General features: G+C 37.0%; 1 non-coding gene and 1 pseudogene across 1 annotated transcript; one reads left to right on the top strand and one right to left on the bottom strand.

Moving 5' to 3' along the window:
- The first annotated feature begins 1,383 nt into the window (after nt 1–1,383).
- LOC135047985 (U1 spliceosomal RNA) lies at nt 1,384–1,562 on the top strand (annotated as a pseudogene).
- A 2,081-nt stretch (nt 1,563–3,643) lies between these two features.
- LOC135047956 (U1 spliceosomal RNA) lies at nt 3,644–3,806 on the bottom strand. The gene has a single exon (XR_010239919.1). It is a non-coding gene; the product is annotated as a U1 spliceosomal RNA (small nuclear RNA).
- Nucleotides 3,807–15,131: the final 11,325 nt, after the last annotated feature.

Below are 15,131 nucleotides of genomic sequence, written 5' to 3' on the forward strand. Positions count from 1 at the left end.
GCTCTGCGAGGGGGACGGCGGCGCGGCTCTGGGACGGACGGCGAGGGTGAGACCTGCGTACCGATCCCTCTGGAGCTAATGCTGTACAGTAGCCTAAGAAGCAGAGCCTATCAACTCACAGAAGTAGGTGTGCATCTCTCCCCTCCGCCCCTCGATGCAGGGAGTCTGTTGCCAGCAGGCTCCCTGAAAATAAAAAAATCTAACAAATATACTTTCTGTCAGGAAACTCAGGAGAGCTCCCTGAAAAGCACCCAGTCTCCTCTGGGCACAGTAGTAAACTGAGGTCTGGAGGAGGGGCATAGAGGGAGGAGCCAGTGCACACCCAGATCTAAAGTCTTTCTTTAAGTGCCCATGTCTCCTGCGGAGCCCGTCTATCCCCCATGGTCCTTACGGAGTCCCCAGCATCCTCTAGGACGTAAGAGAAAAATTATGCTGGCAGAAAAATCCAATTGAGTGATTAAACAGCTCCAGAGCTGCTCTGTAAGGCAAGTAAAAGGGTGTGGGCCCTGCAGCACTACCTGTAGTTTGCATTGTGCATTGGAAGCCTAGTTTGCTGTCTGTTTCCACTTCTTTTTTCTTGAGCCCCTCCCGTCTATACCCTTGTGCACTATCCTGACTTCTCCTCCTGTCTGCTTACTTTGTGCCTTCCAATGCACAATGCAAACTACAGGTAGTGCTGCAGGGCCCACACCCTTTTACTTGCCTTACAGAGCAGCTCTTGAGCTGTTACAGTGCCCAGCTGCTGCAAGAAATCAGCGTGAATGCTTCAGGGGCTGGGGCATGGCCAACATGAGCCCCACACCGAAGGAGGGTGGGGGTGTTTAATGCGAACTAGGGGTCTCGCACAATGCGAACTACAGGTAGTGCTGCAGGGCCCACACCCTTTTACTTGCCTTACAGAGCAGCTCTGGAGCTGTTACAGTGCCCAGCTGCTGCAAGAAATCAGCTTGAATGCTTCAGGGGCTGGGGCATAGCCAACATGAGCCCCACACCGACGGAGGGTGGAGGTGTTTAATGCGAACTAGGGGTCATCCAAGTGCCGCAAAAGGCCGCCATGCCCTGCACGCCCCTTTTCTCTTTTCATATGCAGACGAGGGTTGAAGCCAACTTTGACCCACTGCTTGGATGACATCGCCATATGCAAATCCATCTGCTGCAGGCCTTCCCCCAGGAATGCTTGCACTAGTTGTTGCATTTGGTTTGTTGTTTGGGGGTGCTTCAGTATTAGGCAGCCTTCTGCCCTCCCATGTTCATCTGAAAATATGTGTTCTCCCTGCAGTTGTTGTCCCCAGATGAGAGTTCCCTTGTGCTGCCTCAGTTGAATCTCCTTTACTTGACAGAGATGTGCCTGAGCAGCGGCCCTCCCCAGCCCTATCCCAAATCATACTTATTTTGCATAGGAGATGCCATGGTCATGAAGACTGTTCTCCCAGGGTGCGGTTCATTCATTGCATTCTGGGTATGCTGACCCCTGTGATTTCCCCAAATGTGGGAAACTCGACTGCATTATTTAATGCGAACTAGGGGTCATCCAAGCACCGCAAAAGGCCGCCATGCCCTGCATACCCCTTTTCTCTTTTCATAAGCAGACGAGGTTTGAAGCCAACTTTGACCCACTGCTTGGATGACATCACTTGCTGCCTTTCCAATGAAGCAAGTTTAATTTAATAATAGGTGAAAAACCATCCCTACAAAGGTGTTAATCAGATACTTGGCTTTGTGGACACTTTTCAGAGCACAAATTTGTTAGCATAAAAATAAAGCCAGAAAATGAAGAGCTGTTTAATCACTCAATTGGATTTTTCTGCCAGCATATTTCTTTTTCTCTGCAACCCACTGCTAAATTGTGCTTCGTGGCTGTTTTTTTTATAAAATCACTTAATCAAATCTAACTCTGATTACATCAGAGAAGGCCAGGTACCCTACACCATAAGAGGTGGTTTGAAATTTTTACTTGTCTACTTAAAGATCACCAAAATCTGATAACGAGGTCAATTACGTCCCTAGGTGGGATTGAACCACCAACCTTTTGGTTAACAACTGAACACGCTAACTGTTTGCGCCTCAGAGACACATTGCGAAAGTACATACTGACAAAGGTTAATAAGCATTCATCTAGAACGTTTCCTAGAAAAACTTTAAAAATTCAATAATCTGGAGAGTTTTTGTAAGATGTTCCTTCCATCAACCAATGAAGAAACACATTGGTACTTTCCCATGATGAGTGAGTGCTTCAGGATCTCTTGCACTTACATGTGCAGCAAAGGACTACAATGGAAGCATGCTGGGCCTATAACCCAGAGGTAGGCAGATTGCAACTGTCCTCTGCTATATGCATTTTTTTTGTTAATTAAAGTAATCCAAAACTGGGATTGATATTTTGGCTCTTTTATTTTTACTTAAAGTACAATAACTTTTACCGTTTTAATTTGTTTTTATAGTATATTGACAGTATTGTTTTCTTTCAAAAATCCACTTAATTTTCTTTACCCTATTATTAAAATGGTAATTGACAAAAACAAACTACATTGTCACCAGAAGAGCAATACAAAATGTACAAGTGATATATTAAAATCATCTTTTCAGCTTGAATTTCAATGATGCATTGAGGTAACGATTTTGTGAGAAACATCTTCACCCTTAAATAAAGATTTTCTTAATTCCCTACCTGTGTGCTAATTAGATATCACCTTGTTTTCACATTAAACAGACTTCCACATGAGAAAGCAGCAAGGATGCAGTGGCGTTAATGTTTCCTGGTGTCAACCTGTATTATTTCAGTAGACATTGAAATGAGGATGCATCTTGCTGCCTTTCCAATGAAGCAAGTTTAATTTAGTAATAGGTTAAAAACCATGCCTACAAAGGTGTTAATCAGAGACTTGGCTTTGTGGACACTTTTCAGAGAACAAATTTGTTAGCATAAAAATAAAGCCAGAAAATGAAGAGCTGTTTAATCACTCAATTGGATTTTTCTGCCAGCATTTTTCTTTTTCTCTGCAACCCACTGCTAAATTGTGCTTCCTAGCTGTTTTTTATAAAATCACTTAATCAAATCTAATTCTGATTACATCAGAGAAGGCCGGGTACCCTACACCATAAGAGGGGGTTTGAAATTTTGACTTGTCTACTTAAAGATCACCAAAATCTGATAACAAGGTCTATTACGTCCCTGGGTGGGATTGAATCACCAACCTTTAGGTTAATAGCCATACACACTAACTGATTGCGCCACAGCGACACTTTGCAAAAGTACATACTGACAAAGGCTAATAAGCATTCATCTAGAACGTTTCCTAGAAAAACTTTAAAAAGTCAATAATCTGGAGAATTTTTGTAAGAAACACATTGGTACATTCCCATGATGAGTGAGTGCTTCAGGATCTCTTGCACTTACATAGGCTATTAACCAAAAGGTTCCCACCCAGTGATGTAATTGACCTTGTGATCAGATTTTGGTGATCTTTAAGTAGACAAGTCAAAATTTCAAACCCCCTCTTATGGTGTAGGGTACCTAGCCTTCTCTGACGTAATCAGAGTTAGATTTAATTAAGGTGCGCAAGGGCATAGAAGGGAGCGGTTTAAGAAAAGAGAAGTGGAAACAGACAGCAAACTAGGCTGGAGAGAGACCTGAGACAAAGAGATCTGAATTATACGAGAGCCGACCAGGGGAAACACAAATTATGCAGTCAAGTTTCCCACATTTGGGGAAATCGCAGGAGCAGCACACCCAGAGTGCAATGGGTGAGCCTTTCCCTGGGAGAAGCACCTTCATGATCATAGTATCTCACCTGGCAGGTAAGTAGGAGTTGGGCTAGTGCTGGGGAGGGTCGCTGCTCGGGTACCCCCCTGTCAAGTGAAGGAGATCCAACTGAGGCAGCACAAGGGAACTCTCGAAAGAAGAACAAGGCTAGAGGAAGATCTGAGACAAAGAAATCTGACTTTTACCAGAGCTGACCAGAGGAAAGCACAAACACAGTCCCCCACTACCACCAGGAAACATTAACGCCACTGCATCCTTGCTGCTTTCTCATGTGGAAGTCTATTTAATGTGAAAACAAGGTGATATCTAATTAGCACACAAAAAAGAAAATTAAGTGAATTTTTGAAAGAAAACAATACTGTCAATATACTATTAAAACAAATTAAAATGGTAAAAGTTATTGTACTTTAAGTAAAAATAAAAGAGCAAAAATATCAATCCCAGTTTTGGATTACTTTAATTAACAAAAAAAATGCATATAGCAGAGGATAGTTTCAATCTTTCTACCTCTGGGTTATGGGCCCAGCATGCTTCCATTGCAGTACTCTGCTGCACATGTAAGTGCAAGAGATCCTGAAGCACTCACTCATCATGGGAAAGTACCAATGTGTTTCTTCATTGGTTGATGGCAGAAACATCTTACAAAAACACTCCAGATTATTGACTTTTTAAAGTTTTTCTAGGAAACGTTCTAGATGATTGTTTATTAGCCTTTGTCAGTATGTAATTTTGCAAAGTGTCGCTGTGGCGCAATCAGTTAGTGTGTATGGCTATTAACCAAAAGGTTGGTGGTTCAATCCCACCCAGGGATGTAATTGACTTTGTTATCAGATTTTGGTGATCTTTAAGTAGACAAGTCAAAATTTCAAACCCCCTGTTATGGTGTTAGGTATTTAGACTTCTCTGATGTAATCAGAGTTAGATTTGATTCAGTGATTTTATAAAAACAGCTAGGAAGCACAATTTAGCAGTGGGTTGCAGAGAAAAAGAAATATGCTGGCAAAAAAATCCAATTGAGTGATTAAACAGCTCTTGGATGGTTTTTCACCTATTACTAAATTAAACTTGCTTCATTGGAAAGGCAGCAAGATGCATCCTCATTTCAATATCTACTGAAATAATACAGGTTGACACCAGGAAACATTAACGCCACTGCATCCTTGCTGCTTTCTCATGTGGAAGTCTGTTTAATGTGAAAACAAGGTGATATCTAATTAGCACACAGGTAAGGAATTAAGAAAATCTTTATTAAAGGGTGAAGATGTTTCTCACAAAATCGTTGCCCCAATGCATCATTGAAATTCAAGCTGGAAAGATGATTTTAATATATCACTTGTACATTTTGTATTGCTCTTCTGGTGACAATGTAGTTTGTTTTTGTCAATTACCATTTTAATAATCGGGTAAAGAAAATTAATTGGATTTTTGAAAGAAAACAATACTGTCAATATACTATTAAAACAAATTAAAATGGTAAAAGTTATTGTACTTTAAGTAAAAATAAAAGAGCAAAAATATCAATCCCAGTTTTGGATTACTTTAATTAACAAAAAAAAAATGCATATAGCAGAGGATAGTTTCAATCTGCCTACCTCTGGGTTATGGACCCAGCATGCTTCCATTACAGTACTCTGCTGCACATGTAAGTGCAAGAGGTCCTGAAGCACTCACTTATCATGGGAAAGTTCCAATGTGTTTCTTCATTGGTTGATGGAAGAAACATCTTACAAAAACTCTCCACATTATTGACTTTTTAAAATGTTTCTAGGAAACGTTCTAGATGAATGCTTATTAGCCTTTGTCAGTATGTACTTTTGCAAAGTGTCGCTGTGGCGCAATCAGTCTGTGTGTATGGTTATTAACCAAAAGGTTGGTGGTTCAATCCCACCCAGGGACTTAATTGACCTTGTTATCAGATTTTGGTGATCTTTAAGTAGACAAGTCAAAATTTCAAACCCCCTGTTATGGTGTAGGGTACCTGGCCTTCTCTGATGTAATCAGAGTTAGATTTGATTTAGTGATTTTATAAAAACAGCTAGGAAGCACAATTTAGCAGTGAGTTGCAGAGAAAAAGAAATATGCTGGCAAAAAAATCCAATTGAGTGATTAAACAGCTCTTCATTTTCTGGCTTTATTTTTATGCTAACAAATTTGTTCTCTGAAAAGTGTCCACAAAGCCAAGTCTCTGATTAACATCTTTGTAGGGATGGTTTTTCACCTATTACTAAATTAAACTTGCTTCATTGGAAAGGCAGCAAGATGCATCCTCATTTCAATGTCTACTGAAATAATACAGGTTGACACCAGGAAACATTAACGCCACTGCATCCTTGCTGCTTTCGCATGTGGAAGTCTGTTTAATGTGAAAACAAGGTGATATCTAATTAGCACACAGGTAAGGAATTAAGAAAATCTTTATTTAAGGGTGAAGGTGTTTCTCACAAAATCGTTGCCCCAATGCATCATTGAAATTCAAGCTGGAAAGATGATTTTAATATATCACTTGTACATTTTGTATTGCTCTTCTGGTGACAATGTAGTTTGTTTTTGTCAATTACCATTATAATAATAGGGTAAAGAAAATTAAGTGGATTTTTGAAAGAAAACAATACTGTCAATATACTATTAAAACAAATTAAAATGGTAAAAGTTATTGTACTTTAAGTAAAAATAAAAGAGCAAAAATATCAATCCCAGTTTTGGATTACTTTAATTAACAATAAAAAATGCATATAGCAGAGGATAGTTTCAATCTGCCTACCTCTGGGTTATGGGCCCAGCATGTTTCCAATGCAGTACTCTGCTGCACATGTAAGTGCAAGAGATCCTGAAGCACTCACTCATCATGGGAAAGTACCAATGTGTTTCTTCGTTGGTTGATGGAAGAAACATCTTACAAAAACTCTCCAGATTATTGACTTTTTAAAGTTTTTCTAGGAAACGTTCTAGATGAATGCTTATTAGCCTTTGTCAGTATGTAAGTTTGCAAAGTGTCTCTGTGGCGCAATCGGTTAGTGTGTTTTGTTAGTAATCAAAGGGTTGGTGGTTCAATCCCACCCAGGGATGTAATTGACCTTGTTATCAGATTTTGGTGATCTTTAAGTAGACAAGTCAAAATTTCAAACCCCCTCTTATGGTGTAGGGTACCTGGCCTTCTCTGATGTAATCAGAGTTAGATTTGATTAAGTGATTTTATAAAAAAACAGCTAGGAAGCACAATTTAGCAGTGGGTTGCAGAGAAAAAGAAATATGCTGGCAAAAAAATCCAATTGAGTGATTAAACAGCTCTTGGATGGTTTTTCACCTATTACTAAATTAAACTTGCTTCATTGGAAAGGCAGCAAGATGCATCCTCATTTCAATATCTACTGAAATAATACAGGTTGACACCAGGAAACATTAACGCCACTGCATCCTTGCTGCTTTCTCATGTGGAAGTCTGTTTAATGTGAAAACAAGGTGATATCTAATTAGCACACAGGTAAGGAATTAAGAAAATCTTTATTAAAGGGTGAAGATGTTTCTCACAAAATCGTTGCCCCAATGCATCATTGAAATTCAAGCTGGAAAGATGATTTTAATATATCACTTGTACATTTTGTATTGCTCTTCTGGTGACAATGTAGTTTGTTTTTGTCAATTACCATTTTAATAATCGGGTAAAGAAAATTAATTGGATTTTTGAAAGAAAACAATACTGTCAATATACTATTAAAACAAATTAAAATGGTAAAAGTTATTGTACTTTAAGTAAAAATAAAAGAGCAAAAATATCAATCCCAGTTTTGGATTACTTTAATTAACAAAAAAAAAATGCATATAGCAGAGGATAGTTTCAATCTGCCTACCTCTGGGTTATGGACCCAGCATGCTTCCATTACCGTACTCTGCTGCACATGTAAGTGCAAGAGGTCCTGAAGCACTCACTTATCATGGGAAAGTTCCAATGTGTTTCTTCATTGGTTGATGGAAGAAACATCTTACAAAAACTCTCCACATTATTGACTTTTTAAAATGTTTCTAGGAAACGTTCTAGATGAATGCTTATTAGCCTTTGTCAGTATGTACTTTTGCAAAGTGTCGCTGTGGCGCAATCAGTCTGTGTGTATGGTTATTAACCAAAAGGTTGGTGGTTCAATCCCACCCAGGGACTTAATTGACCTTGTTATCAGATTTTGGTGATCTTTAAGTAGACAAGTCAAAATTTCAAACCCCCTGTTATGGTGTAGGGTACCTGGCCTTCTCTGATGTAATCAGAGTTAGATTTGATTTAGTGATTTTATAAAAACAGCTAGGAAGCACAATTTAGCAGTGAGTTGCAGAGAAAAAGAAATATGCTGGCAAAAAAATCCAATTGAGTGATTAAACAGCTCTTCATTTTCTGGCTTTATTTTTATGCTAACAAATTTGTTCTCTGAAAAGTGTCCACAAAGCCAAGTCTCTGATTAACATCTTTGTAGGGATGGTTTTTCACCTATTACTAAATTAAACTTGCTTCATTGGAAAGGCAGCAAGATGCATCCTCATTTCAATGTCTACTGAAATAATACAGGTTGACACCAGGAAACATTAACGCCACTGCATCCTTGCTGCTTTCGCATGTGGAAGTCTGTTTAATGTGAAAACAAGGTGATATCTAATTAGCACACAGGTAAGGAATTAAGAAAATCTTTATTTAAGGGTGAAGGTGTTTCTCACAAAATCGTTGCCCCAATGCATCATTGAAATTCAAGCTGGAAAGATGATTTTAATATATCACTTGTACATTTTGTATTGCTCTTCTGGTGACAATGTAGTTTGTTTTTGTCAATTACCATTATAATAATAGGGTAAAGAAAATTAAGTGGATTTTTGAAAGAAAACAATACTGTCAATATACTATTAAAACAAATTAAAATGGTAAAAGTTATTGTACTTTAAGTAAAAATAAAAGAGCAAAAATATCAATCCCAGTTTTGGATTACTTTAATTAACAATAAAAAATGCATATAGCAGAGGATAGTTTCAATCTGCCTACCTCTGGGTTATGGGCCCAGCATGTTTCCAATGCAGTACTCTGCTGCACATGTAAGTGCAAGAGATCCTGAAGCACTCACTCATCATGGGAAAGTACCAATGTGTTTCTTCGTTGGTTGATGGAAGAAACATCTTACAAAAACTCTCCAGATTATTGACTTTTTAAAGTTTTTCTAGGAAACGTTCTAGATGAATGCTTATTAGCCTTTGTCAGTATGTAAGTTTGCAAAGTGTCTCTGTGGCGCAATCGGTTAGTGTGTTTTGTTAGTAATCAAAGGGTTGGTGGTTCAATCCCACCCAGGGATGTAATTGACCTTGTTATCAGATTTTGGTGATCTTTAAGTAGACAAGTCAAAATTTCAAACCCCCTCTTATGGTGTAGGGTACCTGGCCTTCTCTGATGTAATCAGAGTTAGATTTGATTAAGTGATTTTATAAAAAAACAGCTAGGAAGCACAATTTAGCAGTGGGTTGCAGAGAAAAAGAAATATGCTGGCAGAAAAATCCAATTGAGTGATTAAACAGCTCTTCATTTTCTGGCTTTATTTTTATGCTAACTAATTTGTTCTCTGAAAAGTGTCCACAAAGCCAAGTGTCTGATTAACATCTTTGTAGGGATAGTTTTTCACCTATTACTAAATTAAACTTGCTTCATTGGAAAGGCAGCAAGATGCATCCTCATTTCAATATCTACGGAAATAATACAGGTTGACACCAGGAAACATTAACGCCACTGCATCTTTGCTGTTTTCTCATGTGGAAGTCTGTTTAATGTGAAAACAAGGTGATATCTAATTAGCACACAGGTAAGGAATTAAGAAAATCTTTATTTAAGGGTGAAGATGTTTCTCACAAAATCGTTGCCCCAATGCATCATTGAAATTCAAGCTGGAAAGATGATTTTAATATATCACTTGTACATTTTGTATTGCTCTTCTGGTGACAATGTAGTTTGTTTTTGTCAATTACCATTATAATAATAGGGTAAAGAAAATTAAGTGGATTTTTGAAAGAAAACAATACTGTCAATATACTATTAAAACAAATTAAAATGGTAAAAGTTATTGTACTTTAAGTAAAAATAAAAGAGCAAAAATATCAATCCCAGTTTTGGATTACTTTAATTAACAATAAAAAATGCATATAGCAGAGGATAGTTTCAATCTGCCTACCTCTGGGTTATGGGCCCAGCATGTTTCCAATGCAGTACTCTGCTGCACATGTAAGTGCAAGAGATCCTGAAGCACTCACTCATCATGGGAAAGTACCAATGTGTTTCTTCGTTGGTTGATGGAAGAAACATCTTACAAAAACTCTCCAGATTATTGACTTTTTAAAGTTTTTCTAGGAAACGTTCTAGATGAATGCTTATTAGCCTTTGTCAGTATGTAAGTTTGCAAAGTGTCTCTGTGGCGCAATCGGTTAGTGTGTTTGGTTATTAATCAAAGGGTTGGTGGTTCAATCCCACCCAGGGATGTAATTGACCTTGTTATCAGATTTTGGTGATCTTTAAGTAGACAAGTCAAAATTTCAAACCCCCTCTTATGGTGTAGGGTACCTGGCCTTCTCTGATGTAATCAGAGTTAGATTTGATTAAGTGATTTTATAAAAAAAACAGCTAGGAAGCACAATTTAGCAGTGGGTTGCAGAGAAAAAGAAATATGCTGGCAGAAAAATCCAATTGAGTGATTAAACAGCTCTTCATTTTCTGGCTTTATTTTTATGCTAACTAATTTGTTCTCTGAAAAGTGTCCACAAAGCCAAGTATCTGATTAACATCTTTGTAGGGATGGTTTTTCACCTATTACTAAATTAAACTTGCTTCATTGGAAAGGCAGCAAGATGCATCCTCATTTCAATATCTACGGAAATAATACAGGTTGACACCAGGAAACATTAACGCCACTGCATCTTTGCTGTTTTCTCATGTGGAAGTCTGTTTAATGTGAAAACAAGGTGATATCTAATTAGCACACAGGTAAGGAATTAAGAAAATCTTTATTTAAGGGTGAAGATGTTTCTCACAAAATCGTTGCCCCAATGCATCATTGAAATTCAAGCTGGAAAGATGATTTTAATATATCACTTGTACATTTTGTATTGCTCTTCTGGTGACAATGTAGTTTGTTTTTGTCAATTACCATTTTAATAATCGGGTAAAGAAAATTAATTGGATTTTTGAAAGAAAACAATACTGTCAATATACTATTAAAACAAATTAAAATGGTAAAAGTTATTGTACTTTAAGTAAAAATAAAAGAGCACAAATATCAATCCCAGTTTTGGATTACTTTAATTAACAAAAAAAATGCATATAGCAGAGGATAGTTTCAATCTGCCTACCTCTGGGTTATGGACCCAGCATGCTTCCATTACAGTACTCTGCTGCACATGTAAGTGCAAGAGATCCTGAAGCACTCACTCCTCATGGGAAAGTACCAATGTGTTTCTTCATTGGTTGATGGAAGAAACATCTTACAAAAACTCTCCAGATTATTGACTATTTAAAGTTTTTATAGGAAACGTTCTAGATGAATGCTTATTAGCCTTTGTCAGTAAGTACTTTTGCAAAGTGTCGCTGTGGCGCAATCAGTTAGTGTGTACGGCTATTAACCAAAAGGTTGGTGGTTCAATCCCACCCAGGGACGTAATTAACCTTGTTATCAGATTTTGTTGATCTTTAAGTAGACAAGTCAAAATTTCGAAAACCCCTGTTATGGTGTAGGGTACCTGGCCTTCTCTGATGTAATCAGAGTTAGATTTGATTCAGTGATTTTATAAAAACAGCTAGGAAGCACAATTTAGCAGTGGGTTGCAGAGAAAAAGAAATATGCTGGCAAAAAAATCCAATTGAGTGATTAAACAGCTCTTAATTTTCTGGCTTTATTTTTATGCTAACAAATTTGTTCTCTGAAAAGTGTCCACAAAGCCAAGTATCTGATTAACATCTTTGTAGGGATGGTTTTTCACCTATTACTAAATTAAACTTGCTTCATTGGAAAGGCAGCAAGATGCATCCTCATTTTAATATCTACTGAAATAATACAGGTTGACACCAGGAAACATTAATGCCACTGCATCCTTGCTACTTTCTCATGTGGAAGTCTGTTTAATGTGAAAACAAGGTGATATCTAATTAGCACACAGGTAAGGAATTAAGAAAATCTTTATTTAAGGGTGAAGATGTTTCTCACAAAATCGTTGCCCCAATGCATCATTGAAATTCAAGCTGGAAAGATGATTTTAATATATCACTTGTACATTTTGTATTGCTCTTCTGGTGACAATGTAGTTTGCTTTTGTCAATTACCATTTTAATAATCGGGTAAAGAAAATTAATTGGATTTTTGAAAGAAAACAATACTGTCAATATACTATTAAAACAAATTAAAATGGTAAAAGTTAATGTACTTTAAGTAAAAATAAAAGAGCAAAAATATCAATCCCAGTTTTGGATTACTTTAATTAACAAAAAAAAATGCATATAGCAGAGGACAGTTTCAATCTGCCTACCTCTGGGTTATGGACCCAGCATGCTTCCATTACAGTACTCTGCTGCACATGTAAGTGCAAGAGATCCTTAAGCACTCACTCATCATGGGAAAGTACCAATGTGTTTCTTCATTGGTTGATGGAAGAAACATCTTACAAAAACTCTCCACATTATTGACTTTTTAAAATGTTTCTAGGAATCGTTCTAGATGAATGCTTATTAGCCTTTGTCAGTAAGTACTTTTGCAAAGTGTCACTGTGGCGCAATCAGTTAGTGTGTAAGGCTATTAACCAAAAAGTTGGTGGTTCAATCCCACCCAGGGACTTAATTGACCTTGTTATAAGATTTTGGTGATCTTTAAGTAGACAAGTCAAAATTTCAAACCCCCTGTTATGGTGCAGGGTACCTGGCCTTCTCTGATGTAATCAGAGTTAGATTTGATTCAGTGATTTTATAAAAACAGCTAGGAAGCACAATTTAGCAGTGGGTTGCAGAGAAAAATAAATATGCTGGCAGAAAAATCCAATTGAGTGATTAAACAGCTCTTCATTTTCTGGCTTTATTTTTATGCTAACTAATTTGTTCTCTGAAAAGTGTCCACAAAGCCAAGTATCTGATTAACATATTTGTAGGGATGGTTTTTCACCTATTACTAAATTAAACTTGCTTCATTGGAAAGGCAGCAAGATGCATCCTCATTTCAATATCTACTGAAATAATACAGGTTGACACCAGGAAACATTAACGCCACTGCATCCTTGCTGCTTTCTCATGTGGAAGTCTGTTTAATGTGAAAACAAGGTGATATCTAATTAGCACACAGGTAAGGAATTAAGAAAATCTTTATTTAAGGGTGAAGATGTTTCTCACAAAATCGTTGCCCCAATGCATCATTGAAATTCAAGCTGGAAAGATGATTTTAATATATCACTTGTACATTTTGTATTGCTCTTCTGGTGACAATGTAGTTTGTTTTTGTCAATTACCATTTTAATAATCGGGTAAAGAAAATTAATTGGATTTTTGAAAGAAAACAATACTGTCAATATACTATTAAAACAAATTAAAATGGTAAAAGTTATTGTACTTTAAGTAAAAATAAAAGCTAAAATATCAATCCCAGTTTTGGATTACTTTAATGAACAAAAAAAAAAATGCATATAGCAAAGGATAGTTTCAATCTGCCTACCTCTGGGTTATGGGCCCAGCATGCTTTCATTGCAGTACTCTGCTGCACATGTAAGTGCAAGAGATCCTGAAGCACTCACTCATCATGCGAAAGTACCAATGTGTTTCTTCATTGGTTGCTGGAAGAAACATCTTACAAAAACTCTCCAGATTATTGATTTTTTAAAGTTTTTCTAGGAAACGTTCTAGATGAATGCTTATTAGTCTTTGTCAGTATGTACTTTTTGCAAAGTGTCTCTGTGGCGCAATTGGTTAGTGTGTTCAGCTATTAATCAAAAGGTTGGTGGTTCAATCCCACCCAGGGACATAATTGATCTTGTGATCAGATTTTGGTGATATTTAAGTAGACAAGTCAAAATTGCAAACCCCCTCTTATGGTGTAGGGTACCTGGCCTTCTCTGATGTAATCAGAGTTAGATTTGATTAAGTGATTTTATAAAAAAACAGCTAGGAAGCACAATTTAGCAGTGGGTTGCAGAGAAAAAGAAATATGCTGGCAGAAAAATCCAATTGAGTGATTAAACAGCTCTTCATTTTCTGGCTTTATTTTTATGCTAACTAATTTGTTCTCTGAAAAGTGTCCACAAAGCCAAGTGTCTGATTAACATCTTTGTAGGGATGGTTTTTCACCTATTACTAAATTAAACTTGCTTCATTGGAAAGGCAGCAAGATGCATCCTCATTTCAATATCTACGGAAATAATACAGATTGACACCAGGAAACATTAACGCCACTGCATCTTTGCTGTTTTCTCATGTGGAAGTCTGTTTAATGTGAAAACAAGGTGATATCTAATTAGCACACAGGTAAGGAATTAAGAAAATCTTTATTTAAGGGTGAAGATGTTTCTCACAAAATCGTTGCCCCAATGCATCATTGAAATTCAAGCTGGAAAGATGATTTTAATATATCACTTGTACATTTTGTATTGCTCTTCTGGTGACAATGTAGTTTGTTTTTGTCAATTACCATTTTAATAATCGGGTAAAGAAAATTAATTGGATTTTTGAAAGAAAACAATACTGTCAATATACTATTAAAACAAATTAAAATGGTAAAAGTTATTGTACTTTAAGTAAAAATAAAAGAGCACAAATATCAATCCCAGTTTTGGATTACTTTAATTAACAAAAAAAATGCATATAGCAGAGGATAGTTTCAATCTGCCTACCTCTGGGTTATGGACCCAGCATGCTTCCATTACAGTACTCTGCTGCACATGTAAGTGCAAGAGATCCTGAAGCACTCACTCATCATGGGAAAGTACCAATGTGTTTCTTCATTGGTTGATGGAAGAAACATCTTACAAAAACTCTCCAGATTATTGACTATTTAAAGTTTTTATAGGAAACGTTCTAGATGAATGCTTATTAGCCTTTGTCAGTAAGTACTTTTGCAAAGTGTCGCTGTGGCGCAATCAGTTAGTGTGTACGGCAATTAACCAAAATGTTGGTGGTTCAATCCCACCCAGGGACGTAATTGACCTTGTTATCAGATTTTGTTGATCTTTAAGTAGACAAGTCAAAATTTCGAAAACCCCTGTTATGGTGTAGGGTACCTGGCCTTCTCTGATGTAATCAGAGTTAGATTTGATTCAGTGATTTTATAAAAACAGCTAGGAAGCACAATTTAGCAGTGGGTTGCAGAGAAAAAGAAATATGCTGGCAAAA

The sequence above is a fragment of the Pseudophryne corroboree genome, unplaced genomic scaffold (assembly GCF_028390025.1).
Source record: "Pseudophryne corroboree isolate aPseCor3 unplaced genomic scaffold, aPseCor3.hap2 scaffold_944, whole genome shotgun sequence".
In the NCBI taxonomy this organism is placed as follows: Eukaryota; Metazoa; Chordata; class Amphibia; order Anura; family Myobatrachidae; genus Pseudophryne; species Pseudophryne corroboree.